At 37.9% G+C, this 14,235-nt stretch overlaps 1 protein-coding gene across 1 annotated transcript in view; it reads right to left on the bottom strand.

The window, feature by feature from the left end:
• The window catches only part of SDK1 (sidekick cell adhesion molecule 1), a 1,163,851-nt gene that overhangs the window by 266,236 nt on the left and 883,380 nt on the right, over window positions 1–14,235 (bottom strand).

Here is a 14,235-nt window from a genome sequence, read left to right as displayed (position 1 = left end):
AAAAAGTAAGGAGGGGTATATATGAAATAATTACTGTATGCTTGTAGATGGGTGAGCTGGTATTTAAAACATATGAAGAACCAAAATAGATAAACCATCCATTTTTAATAAGTCTCAATAGGAATTAAGGCCTAAAAGAAAAATAAGATTTGTGACAAATGAAAGGAAGGTACAAAACCAAATTAATTCAGATGTAAGTATCATACTCTACTGAATAAAACACAGACAAAATTCTCTTATCTTCCCTCTTGGATTTTCACTGGAAGAAATAAATCAGAGACTACCAAAATAATTGCAATCTAAGAAAACAAGCCATTGGAAACATAATGGAGGGTTGGGACTACACATCAAGATGGTAGAAGTATATTTGTATTTATTCTTTTTTCCATGCCTGACAATGAATTAGGTCCAAAATGCATTTGTCCTTCAGTCCTCTCACTCTGAATCATTAATAAGTTCTTTGAGAAAGACTCTTTAACAAGTTGCTTCCTCATCTAACAATAGTATCAATTCCATCATGTTTTCTCTGTACCCCAATAAATATCTCATGTAGAACAAAATCAAAAGCCTTTCTAAATTCATTGACAAATTAGATCTCACTTCCCTGAAATATTGGCTCACCACTCCTGAAAAATGAACTGATCCGACAGAATTTATTTTTCTCAAATGCATGTCTATTTTTGCATTATTCCCTGGGACCTAGTAGTTTGCAAAATTATTTTTTAGATATGTTCCAATATTTTTCCAGGTTACGTTGACAAAGTATTAATTTTGAGTTATTATATTTCTCCTTTTCAAAGACAAGTACTCTAATTGCCCTTTTCTTGTCCTGAAGAATCTAATCAGTCCCCCAGGAGTTTTCTAAGGTAGTTGCTAATGGCTCTGTCATACTTAAAATCCTCTCAACTAGAACATTAGACTACAAAGACTTAGCTGCTCCCCAAGCTTTTCCAGGGTTTAGGAGCCCAGAGGCTAAAAGAGGTCCTATGACATCAGTCTCTGGGTCAAGATAGCCAGGCTACTTCCTCACAGGTATTGGTGCTGCAACAAGGAATATTGTATTGTAAACAAAGTCTAGGGCCATATTAAATACTACATTGACATATAAGGTTTGATTATAAAAGAATAAAACAAACTTTTAAAGTCAGTCAGTCAATAAGCATTTATTATGAGCCTACTATGTGTCAGACACTGTGCAAAGTGCTGAGAATACAAAGAAAGGAAAAAAGATAGTCTCTGCTGCCAAGGAGCTCATGGTACTAATTGAGAAGACAATATGAAAACAATGATGCATAAATAAGATACATACAGGATAAACTGGAGGTAATCTCAGAGGGAAGGCACTGGCATTAGAAGAGATCAGGAAAGGCTTCCTCTAGAAGGTGTGATTTTAGCTGAGAACTGAAGGAAACCAGGGAAGCCAAGTGGTAGAGATGAGGAGGGAGAGAGTACCAGGCTTTGGGAATAACCAGTGAAAATGCCTTAAATAGAGATGTGCAGTGTCCTGTGAGAGAAGCAGCAAAGAGGACAGAGTCACTAGATCGCAGAGTATGTAATGGTGGGCAGTTGGGGAGTGAGTAAGGTATATGAAAACTGGAAAGGTAGGAAGGGGCCAGGTTGTGAAGGGCTTCGAATGCCAAAAAGAGAATTTTATATCTGAACCTGAAGGTGATAAGGAGCCACTGGAATTGACTGTAAAAGTGAGATGACACAGTCAGACCTGTGCTTTAGCTGAATGGACCGGAGTCTACCAAAACTTAAGACATCTAAAGCACCTTAGAATGTTATTTTAGCAATGTTGCCATTAATTAAAATATGTGTAGTTGGGGGAGATGATCCCCTTTCCAGACCATCCCTCAGCCCAGCAGATATAATCATTGAAATTAAGCAGCACATTACAGATAGACAAAGTGTTAAAGCTTTAAAATATAATCTGAAGAGAACTCTACTGCTTGATTACCTCTTTAAGAAGTATAAAAAAGTTCTTCTGATAGATTAGAAGGGAGGCCGGTTATTAGGTGGTTAAAGATTGGCCATACGGCTGGTGGTATTTAAAAAACTAAATGTTCACAGTAAAACCAATTATGTTAAGATTAGAAGGGAAACATGAAACTAGGGGGGGAAAGGCTTTGCAGAAAGTTTCTCTATAAAGGTCTCATTTCAAGATTTACAGGGAACTGATTCAAATTTATAAGAATAAGAGCCACTCCCCAATTGAAATATAAAGAATATGAACAGGTAGTTTTCAAGGGGAAAATAGTCATATAAAATGCTTCAAAATAATTAAAAATTGTAGAAAAGCCAATTAAAACCACTTTGAGGTTTTACCTCACTCCTATCAGATTGACACAATTGACCAAAAAAAAAAAAAAGAAAATGGCAAATGTTGGAGGGACTATAGAAAAACAGGAACCTAAAATCATTGTTAGTGAAGCTATGAAATATTTAGGAAAGCAATTAAGAACCATTCCATACTAAACTGTGCATACCCCTTTGACCCAGAAATAACACGTGTAGTCCTATTTACCAAACAAAGCAAAGAAAGAGGAAAAGAATACACACACACACACACACACACACACACACACACACACACACTTGCAATAGCTCTTTTTGTAGTAGCAAAAAACTGGAAGATAAGGGGATAATCATCATCTGGGGAAAAGTTGCTCAAATAATGGCATATGAATGGAATAGAATGCTATGGTACTGTAAGAAATGGAAGAAGGAATGGTTTCAGAAAAACTTAGGAAGACTTACATGAGACGATGCAGAGTGAAGTGAGCAGACCAGGAGATAATTATTAAAATAACAACAATGTAAAAAATGAACAACTCTGAAAAACTTAAGAACTTTGATTAATACAAAGACCAACCATGGATTCCTAAGTACTAATGATGAAGAATGTTCTCCACCTTCTGACAGAGATGATAGATTATATATGGAGAATGAGACATAAATTTTTGAACATGGCCATTGTGGGAATTTATTTTGTTTGACTAGGTAAAAGGTTACAAGGATGGTGTTTTTTTCTTCCAACTTCTCAGTGGCGGTAGGGGATAAAGTGAGAGGAAGAGAAAATAAATGCATGTAAATGTAAATTTAAAAAAAATTGAAACCTTCCAGTCTTGGAGGCAGTTAGGCAGGAGAGGTAAGAATTAGCTATATGGAATGTGACCACTGTGTCTTTACTAAAGAGCAGGGGAAGGGATCTCTTTGTCTTCTTCCCACCCTCCCCTATTAACCATAGTATTTTGCAACAGAGCAGCTAGTAGGAGTGACCCTGTCCAGTAGGGAACAGAGAGAGATATACAAACACAGAAAGCTGGGGAGAGGAAGCAGCATGAATGGGTGTGAGTCTATGGCAGCAGTGAAGACAATTATGGATTTAAAAGAGGCTTGGTCCTAGCAGTTGGGAGTTGAGCTTCAGAGAGCAACAAGGCCAGGAAACCCAGATAAGGACCCCTTCCAGCAGAGCCACTGAAACTGAGGGGGCAGAGGATAATGTGAGGTCATCAAAGGAAGAAAAAGGACATCAGGGTCCTCCAGTACCAGAGATGTGAGTTGCGTTAGACACATATAATCCCTATGTGTGTCTCACTACTAGTGTATTCTTTTATCTATACTCACTCTTCTCATTGGTGTGGTTTTTGTGGTAGAGTGCTCCTCAGGATTATGGGGGAATGTTTTATAATTGCCATTCCTTCTTAATAAGTGCCTTTGCTTTGAGTTAATTGTGTCTACTGGCTGACTATTAAAAGTGAGCCCATTGGTGGGAACTCAAGCTATGGTTTTGAGAGTGCAGACTTACAGTAAAATCATAGAAACCAAGATAGCATTCACTCCCCTGAGGAGCCAACCTGTAAGCTTGTGAGTGTAAGGTTGAGCAGAGGAAAGGTATCCTAGAGGGGTTGCTAGATATGTTTGGAATTTCTTTTTGGGAACTGACTTCAGAGCATGTGTCAAGGACTTGCACTCAAGGCAATTTAACTTTTTAAGGGGGGGATTTGACTTCTGGAAACACACAAAAGGCATTCAGAGCCATTTATGCTGTCAGGTTGGTGATCCAGCTATGTAAATAGGACTAATAATGAAAGTAATAGTGAAACACACTTTAGCTCAATAGCAAGAGAAAAAATAACAATAATTATAACTAATCAAAGTGGTCTTCCTGGGGTGGCAGTAAATTCTCTATCACTGGAGGTCTTCAAGCAGTTGTAGAGAGCATTGATGTTTCCAGTAAAGGTAAAACTAGATTGTTGCTGAGTTCCCTTCAGACTCTATAAGTCTATGATTCTAGAAACATTTCCATATAGTAAGTACAAAAATAATGTGTAACTTTTGCTTGGAGTCCACCATTTTCAATTCATTCTCACATATATTCTCTCATTTGAGTCTTATGATAGTGCTATGGTTAGTGGAAAACAAAATGAAATAAAACACTGACTTTATAGGGAAAAGGCTTTGGTTCAAATCCCACTTGAAATGTTTATCACTTGGGTGGCCTTCGACAAGTCATTTAACTCCACTGGACCTCAGTTTCCTCACCTGTAAAATGGGAGGGTTGGAATAGATGTTCTCTAAACTCCTTTCCAGCTCTAGGTCTATGATCCTATGTGGAGAGGGACTTAAAGAAGTCTTGAGGGGCAGCTAGGGAGCTCAGTGGATAGAGCACTGGCCCTGGAGTCAGGAGGACCTGAGTTCAAATCCGGCCTCAGACCAGACACTTGACACTTACTAGCTGTCTGACCCTGGGCAAGTCACTTAACCCCAGCTGCCTCGCAAAAATAAAAAAAAGTCTTGAATTATCCAAAATTACAGAGGTAAAAGTGGCAGAGCAAGGACTAGGTCTTTTGCCTTGAAATCCAGTGCTCATTTACAATTTTAACACAAATGTGTTTTTACATATATACATACTATATGCATATGTATATTATATATATGTACATATAAAATGTGTATACTATATACAGTATATACTAGGTTAGTTGTTATACATTATACATGCTAGGTTAGTTGTTTTACAGTATATACTAGGTTAATTGTTGTCCTTTTGTCTCGCAGAGGACTAAAAAGACATCAAGATGCAGTGTGTCCAGCTGTGGCTGATCAGACCAATATGAGCTCCGAAGGCTCTACCACAGGTCAGGCACAAATAGTCCACATGAAGATCTGGAGTGGAGATGTCTCTACATTTGTACATCTTTCATTTCTTTTGAGCTACTACAATTCTGCTTCGCTCACAGAGCACAGTGCCTTCTTTTATGCAGGCATGTCATGCTGAGTGATCCTGTGCTAGTGTCTCCCACATTTCACAATCAATTCCCAACTTCCAAAGTACATAGCATATTATATAGCACAGTGTGTGTGTGTGTGTGTGTATATGCATATATATGTATATATATATTTACATATATAGCACAGCATATATATAGATATATATAGATATAGATATAGATATATTTACATATATGTGCATGTATACAAAGTATATGTAATACACACATTTGTTTTTGTTGAGTCACTTCAGTCATGTCCAACTCTTCGTGAACCTATTTGGAGTTTTCTTGGCAAAGATACTGGAGTAGTTTTTTATTTCCTTCTTCAGCTCATTTTACAGATGAGGAACTAAGGCAAACAGGGTTAAATGGCTTGCCCAGGGTCACACACCTAGGAAGTATCTGAGGCAGGATTTGAACCCAAGAAGAGTACTGCTGACTCTAGGCCCAGTACTCTATCTGCTGCACTGCCTTGCTGCCCATATACATATGTACATATACACAAACACACACATACATATGAACATACACACACAGAGTTCCATTTTTTGTCACTGTGTCCCCCAGCTTCCAGCACAGTGCTTAGCACATAAAAGGAACTTATTAGTGATAGTTCACTGATTATAGTCCAGGGTTGGCAAACTACGGCTCACAGGTCAAATCCTTCTCCTTGCCTGTTTTTGTATGGGTCCTTAGCTTATTTTTTCAATTTTTAAGTAAAATAGAACTTTATTTAAAGACATAAATACCATTCTTAGCTCGGGGACATATAAAAACAAGCAGCAGGCTATATTTCACCTGTGGGTCATAGTTTGATGACCCTTGGACCATACATATACCTCTTTTACATTCCGTATTCTTTATCATTCCTTCACAAATTAATCATGTAACTCCTTCTTCCTTTCCCCTTCCTAACTTACTTTCTAAATTTCTTTCTCAATGGATCAATTCTATTTTTAAAAATTCAAAATCTAATTTCTACTTCTCTCCCTCAAGGTTCCTTGACCATTATCACCCTCTCCAGTCCCAAAAGCTTTTCTCTACATATCTTATTCCTTTATATTATTTTTTTCTTGGTGCTCCCTTTTTGATTTTCATTCCATCTCAGAAAAAAAAAATTCAAGGACAGAATTAATACTCTTCTTTCATTTGGTTCACCTACAATTTAGTTGAGTGTGAGGTTAATGAAAACTGTAATGATGAACACAATGCAACTGCAACCCAGAGAGGAAGGCATCACTAAGCCAAGGCCTCCTGTTCTTCAGGCATGTGTTCCTGCCATCCATGGGGCCATATTCCATTCTTTACACCAGCTAAATCCAGGAGACATGAAATGAGGTCAATGACACCAAGCAATTCTGAGAGAGCACTGTGATTAATGCTGTGGTTAAAAAAAAAAACCACTTCCTCCACAAAGACATATCCAGGAGCCCCAACACAGTATTCCAACAGTGCAGCTTCAGATTGGGAACTTGTGTCCTTGAAGAGCCATATGAAACTTTGTTAGAATTCAGACCTATTACAAAGGTAAGCTCTGGTTCAACTGAAACAGCACAAGTTCACTGGCTGATCTCTACCAAGGCAAGGGACAGTTCCCTGCCCCATCCCACTCCCACTCCCAGTGGCACTTAGACTTATCCATAGGATTAAACAGAACTTAAAATGTTCATGAGGAAAAGCGCAACTCTTCTCAAAAAAGAATGGAAAATGCCTCCCTCTATAGTGAGATTCTCAGAAAGAATTATTGCTGACTGAAGTCAGAAAGGAGAGACTACCTACATACATGATTTAAAAAAAAAAAAGGAAAAAAGATGACCACATACATAAAATGTCCATGCATGTAAAAGCAGAAATATTTTGAGTATCCTTTATTCACAGAGTAAAAGCGCACATATTAAGACCATGTACACTGGAAACTAATGAAAAAATCTGGTAGGGAACTTAGTTCACATGTCCAAAAGAAAATCTTTATGCAAAAACCTTGCATTAATCCCTGAAAGGCACAATCAGGGAAAATGAGACACAGCTGGAAAAACCATGATGCAGATAAGGATGCACGTTCAGCAATAGTAGGGAACACAGAAACTTAAGTAGTTTAAAATATAAAGATTATAGGCCAGCTCCTCACTCACTAGAAGTCAAAGTCTCACCTGCATTAGATAAACTGACTCTTCCACTAGGCCCAAGTACATTATACTAAACTTTCTCTTTCAGGATATCATTTAGCTAGAGTGGAGGGGGCCATTCCACTCTAGATTCCTCAAGAGGAAATGGGCTTTATGTGCATTTTCTTCTCCTGGATCTTTGGTCTAAGTTTATCTACTCCATCATTAATATTCCTCAAGTCTTCTTTCATAATCTCTCATTGATTATGTCCCTCTGGTTGCATCTCTGAGAGTGGGAACATATTTGGAAATGAAGATGATTTTAAAACAAAAGAAATCATGGAGGCAGGGAGAAGGACCAACTCTGGATTCAGAAGACCTGGGTTTAGATCCTGCCTGTGGTTCTCATTACTTGTGTGAACTTGGATAAATCAACAACTCCCTGGTCGGCCTCATTTTCCTCATCTGTAAAATGAGGGTGATGCATTTGTTGACCTTTGAAGTCCTTTCTATGTCTAGATCAATGATTCAAGTTTTTAAAAGATGGCTCTTCCTTTCCATTATCCCTGTGTAGCCCTCAAGTCCATGTACATAGCAGCTTCTTGCCTAGAATGCTGAAATATTGGCCTTCCAATTTCTCTCTCCTTGTCTTGCCTCTTCCCTCATCTAATTTTGTCCTATACTTGCCTACCAGACAAGTCTTCCTAAGCACTGCTTTGATTATGTCATTCCATTGCTCAGAATCCTTTTATGTCATCCTATTGCCTGCTAAATAAAATATGAGTTTCTCAGTCTGCTATTCAAAGCTTTCCTTAATCTATTCACTATTTACCTTTCTAGTCTCATCTCAACTTGTCATCTTCTGGAACCCTGTGCTATAGCAAATCAGATGATTCTTTGCCCCTTTGCCACCACTCTGCTTTAGCTCATGCACTCCCAAATACCTAGAAAAGCCTTGTCTCAGTCTTTCCAAATCCTAGCCATTCTTTACCAATTCATAGTTCATCTCATCCATATTTTCTTTTCTGATCATTTTAGCCCCTTCCTCTGTAAGCCTAAAGCAATAATTACCCATATAGTTCATTTGGTAATTGAGAATTGCCTTGAACATCTGTTCTTTCAATGTCTTGAATTATTATTTACATTGTAATGTTATTTGTCTTTTTGTGTGTTTCTTTTGCCTCCCCAAATGAATGGTAAGGTCCCCTTGGAGACATGGTATGGGGACACCACAGTTCCCAGCAAAGCATAGTGAATGCCTTATAATTATCTGTTGATATGATTTGATAAGGATTGGCTGATGATTTTTTTTTAAATCAGGATTTGTATTTATTCATACAGATATATTACATTTTGCCAATTTTATCTTCTAAATAAAGGTAAAGATGTTTATTTTTCTTTTATTTGCAACACAAAAGATATAAACTGATAGTAGTATTTAGGGGATGCCTATCAAGTAATAAGATTAAGTTCCGTGAAATGTCTCATTACTTTTTACTTCCCCACTCCTAATTCTCATGACAGTTTGCTATTAGTCTAGCTTCCTCAGAATTACAGGATCACACATGAAAAGGAAGTCCATTTAGTCCAACACCCTCATTATACACATAAATAAATTGAGGCCCAGCAGTAGTCTGCTTAAGATGCGTACAGACTCACAACTCCCTCCTTTCTACTAGTTTCCACACTTAAACTTCAGAAAAGCATCCTCAGATGCTTTAATAGTAGAGCTGATGAGTTTCAAATCTCCATATTATTAAGATGAAATTTTGGTCAATTACTTTCCTCAAAACACAAAGGGATTAAAATAATTCTTTAGGAAAGGATTCAAGGTTCAAATTAATATATCTGGAATAGTGAAATAATAAATTACTGGGACTTCATTATAAAAGGAATTCAATAAAGGGCAGATTCAAATTGGAGATTATTTCAGGAACTTTAGCATTTTTTCCTTTTAGTCTGGTGGGTCTATGTGTTTAAATGAAAAGTTTTACTTGGGTTTGAGATACTGTTTTAAATAGGATAAATTTAGGACAACATCACTGACTTATTATCAGGATAGAACAAAAGATATGAGTATAATGATGTTACAAAGAACAAGGTGGGGAAACATTGAGGTGGAGTTGTAGAGAGACTTGGGGAAAAGTGGGAGGATCAGCATCACATAGATGGAAGGGACCCCAGATATCATCTAATCCACTCCTTTATTTATTTATTTTTTTGGCTAGGCAATGGAGTTAAGTGACTTGACCATGGTCACGCAGTTAGTGAGTGTCATGTGTCTAAGGTCGGATTTGAATGCAGGTACTCCTGACTCCAAGGCCAGTGCTCTATTCACTATGCTACCTCGCTGCCCCGTCTCCTTCATTTTTAATATGAGGAAACTGAGGGCCAATGAAGTTACATGATTTGCCAAAGATCAGGCAGGTAGTAAAAATGTGAGGTGAGACTGGAACTCAAGGCTTGATCCACGGTTCTGCTGGGTTAATGGTTTTTATAAGATTTTGTTTCAGTTTCTGGCATTTTCAGCAACCATGAGTTTACAAGTGTGGTAAAGTCCATCAGTTTTGGGGGACAAGTGGCCAAAGGAATTAAAGTACCTTTAAGTATGCCAAGAATTAAATCTAGTATTCTGTTGATGGTAGTGGGGTGTAGTGGATAGAGGGTAAGCCTTAAAACCAGAAAAATTGGGGTTTGAATCCTACTTCTCACCATATTGACTGGGATCCTAGGCAAGAAATCACTTAACTCTTCAATATTCTAGGCAATTCCTTAAAACTCTAAGATGCAGAAAAAGTGCTCAGTTGCCTAGTTAGAAGAAGTTTATCTCGTAGGAGTTCCCTATACCACTGCAATCACAAAGCTAATGCCTCACTTTCTCCCCTTCCCTCTCCATATTCCCCTGCCCATTCCCATCCATCTCTGCTCCCCACCTTCCCTCCCTTCCCCATACTTTTTTCTTTCCCTTTCCCTATACCCCTCCTCTTCTTCTTCCTATCCTCTTTCCTATCCCCCTCTTTATCTCTCTCCTTATTCCTTTCCTGTCCTCTCCCTCTTTTGCCTTCTTGCTTTTCCTCTCCCTCTTCTTCTTCCTATTTCATCCCTATCCCCATTCCCATTCCTCTTCCTCTTTTTCTCCCAATCCCATCTTTCTCCCTATCCCCATTCTGATTCCTTAGTGTTTCAACCTAGAGTTCTGTAGATCACAGGAAGTGACACCAGCCACCTAATCCACAATCCAAGTCTTATAGAAACTTATCTCTCAACCTGCTGAAATATTCTAGCAGGAAGCAGAATCTCCCAGATCCTGTCCTTCCTCTCTTCATCTTTTAGTCACTCAGGGAGTAGCTGGACTAGATGACCTCTAGGGTCCCCACCAGTTCTGGCACTACAGTTCTATCCGAGACCCTAGAGGAAGGCAATAAATATGGACTGGACCCTTCTGAGCTCAGGCTAGGTTAGTTCCTTAATGGAATTTTCAGCAAGTTGGTCTTCATATTAAGCCTTACTTCAGACAAGATCGTTTCTCCACCATTTTAATAACTTTAGAGCAAAGAAAAAAATAATTTTGCTTAATAACATTTTGGTATTAGTCCAGTTTAATCCATTTAGCAAATGGATTAAAAAAAAACCCTTAGATTCCAGTTTAGTCACTATTTCAGATCCTAAGCCAGCACACCTACTTCAATGATTCACTCAAATTCCAAATGAGTTCATTATGAAACAGTCTTATCTACAGCTTAACAAAATGTATAGAGGGTTGGCATCAGAAAAAAACAAAAGCAAAACAACTCTGTGTTCAAATCCTACCTCAGACACTCAACTAGCTGTGTGATCCTGAGCAAGTCATTTAACTTCTCTGGGTTTCAGTTTTCTCATCTATGAAGTGGGGGAAATAATAGCACCCACCTCCAATGGTTGTGAAGTTCAGAAAAGATAAGGTATATAAATCAACGAATAAAGGTTAGTATATGGCTGTCCCACAGCCAGGACCCTGGAGATAGTGCTATATAGGACTCCAGTGCACTTTGAATATATGTAATAAGCATAGTTAATATCAATACAATATTATTAATAACCATGCTAGAGTCATTTAGGCTGTTTCTAAATTTCATTTCATTCTTTTTTTTTTCTTTCCTGAATCAGACTAACTACACAGAATCATTCAGGTTTTCAGCTATTTCCCATTTCAAAACAGTAATTAAGAACTGCTTGAGGAGGAACAGTTCCTCATGGATTAGCTTGCATTTTGAATACTTTTGCTAGTCAATCTGAATGCAGAACTGACAACACTCAATTTATACGGGAGACTTTATAGACTTATATAGGACAACAGACAGCCAATCAATAAAGGATGATAATAACAGCATGTAATATCAAGGAACATTAGGTCTGAGGCATGGTTTGGGGAAAGAAGTGGGCAGTTAGAAACCCTATTATTTGAGAAAGGTCAGGCTACTGTAGTAAAATGCTCAAACAAATAAAATCACACCTGTGAATCAGAAGAGAATACAAATCACAAAATAAAACTAATTTCTGATTCTCTGTGAAAATAAATTCTCCGGGCAAGGATTTGGGTGACTGTAATTTACATAAAGTTATGTGAACAGAAAGCTTATCTTATCCCTGTTAACATCAGTACAGTGAAATTAATATATAAGCAAAAATTCCTAGGGCCCAGTTAACTTATTTATTTCTACATCCAAGACCAAAATATTTTAGACAACAGTAAAGAAATTTACTACTAAGGAAGTCTTCAAATGTTTGAGGTGAGTCTTGACACATTTCATTTTTATAGATTTCATAAGGTTCTGCTTAGGACTTTTTTTTAGCCTTATTTGGCTCTAGTGACGACTGTGAATTTAAAAAAAGAAATAAGAGAGACAGAGAATTGCAATAAAAACAAAGCACATCCATGGTGAACTACATACTATCATCTATGTTATGTAAGATACATATGTTACTGACCAACAACAGATATGCAGAACAATAACGCCACTGTAAGCAAACCTGATAAAGTCATTCCATCACTAAACATGCCTTAAACACTATGGGTATCAGGGGAGATTCAAAGATCAAGTAAAACATGACTCCTACTTCCAAGGAGTTTACAATCTAATATAGAGACACATAAATAGCTATGACAGAAAATAAAAATGTGTAAATAAAATGCTATCTGCAGTTTGGAGTTGTCTATGAATGGGGAGCTCTCCTGCCCAAAGGAGAATAAAGAAGGTTGCATAGAAGAGGAAACAGTTGAGCTGGGCTTGATTTCAATAGGTAAAGAAGAATGGAGTGCATTCTAGGCACAAAGGCTGGTATGAGGAAAGAAAGTAAAGTGAGAAACCATGGGATATATATTGCGGAAGCCAAATAGTCTACTTTATGGAAGTGGGTTGTATCATATAAGGCTGGAAAAGTAGTATCAGCATCAAACTCTGAAGGGCTAAAGACTTTGTATTTTATATTGTAGATTATATGGAACTACTGAAGGGTTTTGAGCAAAAAGCTGATACAAAACATAAACATGTGTGGGTATAGATATATGTATATCTATATACACATACTACATATATATGTATATATATATGTATAAAGAGGGAGAGAAAGAGAGAGAGAGAGAGAGAGAGAGAGAGAGAGAGAGAGAGAGAGAGACAGAGAGAGAGAGACAGAGAGAGAGAGACAGAGAGACAGAGAGACAGAGACAGAGACAGACAGAGACTAATCTCACAGGAATGGGAAGAATGAATTGGTATGGGGAGTGTGTGGAAGATAAAAAGACCAGTTAAGGGATTATTGCAATAGGAACAGTGTTGTGATAATGGAAATAGAGAAGGGGAGAGAAATGTAAGAGATCCTGAATAAGTAGAAACAAATGAAAGTAAGACTGTCAAAAAAATTAATTAGAGAAAGATTGTTCTTTTTGCAAAAGAATTCAGAGAGGGATTCCTGAGCAAGTTCCTCTTCCACCCTTAAAATGAGAGAATCACATGAGCAGAGAATTAAGAGTTGGAAAGGACCTCAGACTAATCCAGCCCAAACCCCAGAGGATCTCTGCTACAGCATATACAAGGGGTGGTCATTCAGCTTCTGCCTGAAGACTTCCAACAAAGGGGAAACCACTGCCTCCCAAGGCAGCCTATTCTGTTTTTGATCAGCTCTAATTGTTAGAACTTCTGTACTCACATAAAGCCTAAATTTACCTCTAACTTTCCCTCTCTGTAACTTCCACCAATTCTTCCACTTTTGCCCACTTGGGCTAAAAAGAGTAAGTCTAATCTCCCTTCTACATGACAACCCTTCAAATATTTGACAGCTATCATGGCCTCACTGAGTTTACTCTTCTCTAGGCTAAACCTTCCCTGGTTCTTCCAACTGATTCATATATGACATGGACTCAGAGCCCTACACCATCTTGGTGGCCCTCCTCAGAACACTTGCCAGCTCTTCGTTGTCCTGATTGAATCATGTGACCCAGAACTAAACATAACGCTCTGTATGTATTCTGTACAGTGACCAGTACTTCCATATTCTTGGAAGACAGGAGTCTAAGACTGCATTAGTTTTTAGGGCTGCTACCATCACATTGCTGGCTCATATTGAGCTTGCAGCCTATGAAGACTCTCAAATCAAATTTGTAGACAAATTGCTGTCCAATCATGCTTCTCTTATATATGGCAATTGGGATACTTTTTGTTTGAATCAAAACAATTCATGTCACTTCCCTATTCAATAATTTCCAGTGGCTCCCTATTATCAATATGGTCAAATGTAAATCTCCTTTTTGACTTTCAAAGCCCTCACAACCTAGCTCCCTTCTAGGATTTTTACACTTTACTCTTCTTTCATGT

The sequence above is a fragment of the Phascolarctos cinereus genome, unplaced genomic scaffold (genome assembly GCF_003287225.1).
Source record: "Phascolarctos cinereus isolate Bilbo 61053 unplaced genomic scaffold, phaCin_HiC Scaffold_4;HRSCAF=312, whole genome shotgun sequence".
NCBI classification, from domain to species: Eukaryota; Metazoa; Chordata; class Mammalia; order Diprotodontia; family Phascolarctidae; genus Phascolarctos; species Phascolarctos cinereus.
The sequence above is the reverse complement of the archived record's forward strand: the minus strand, read 5'-3'. Positions and strand labels throughout refer to the sequence as shown.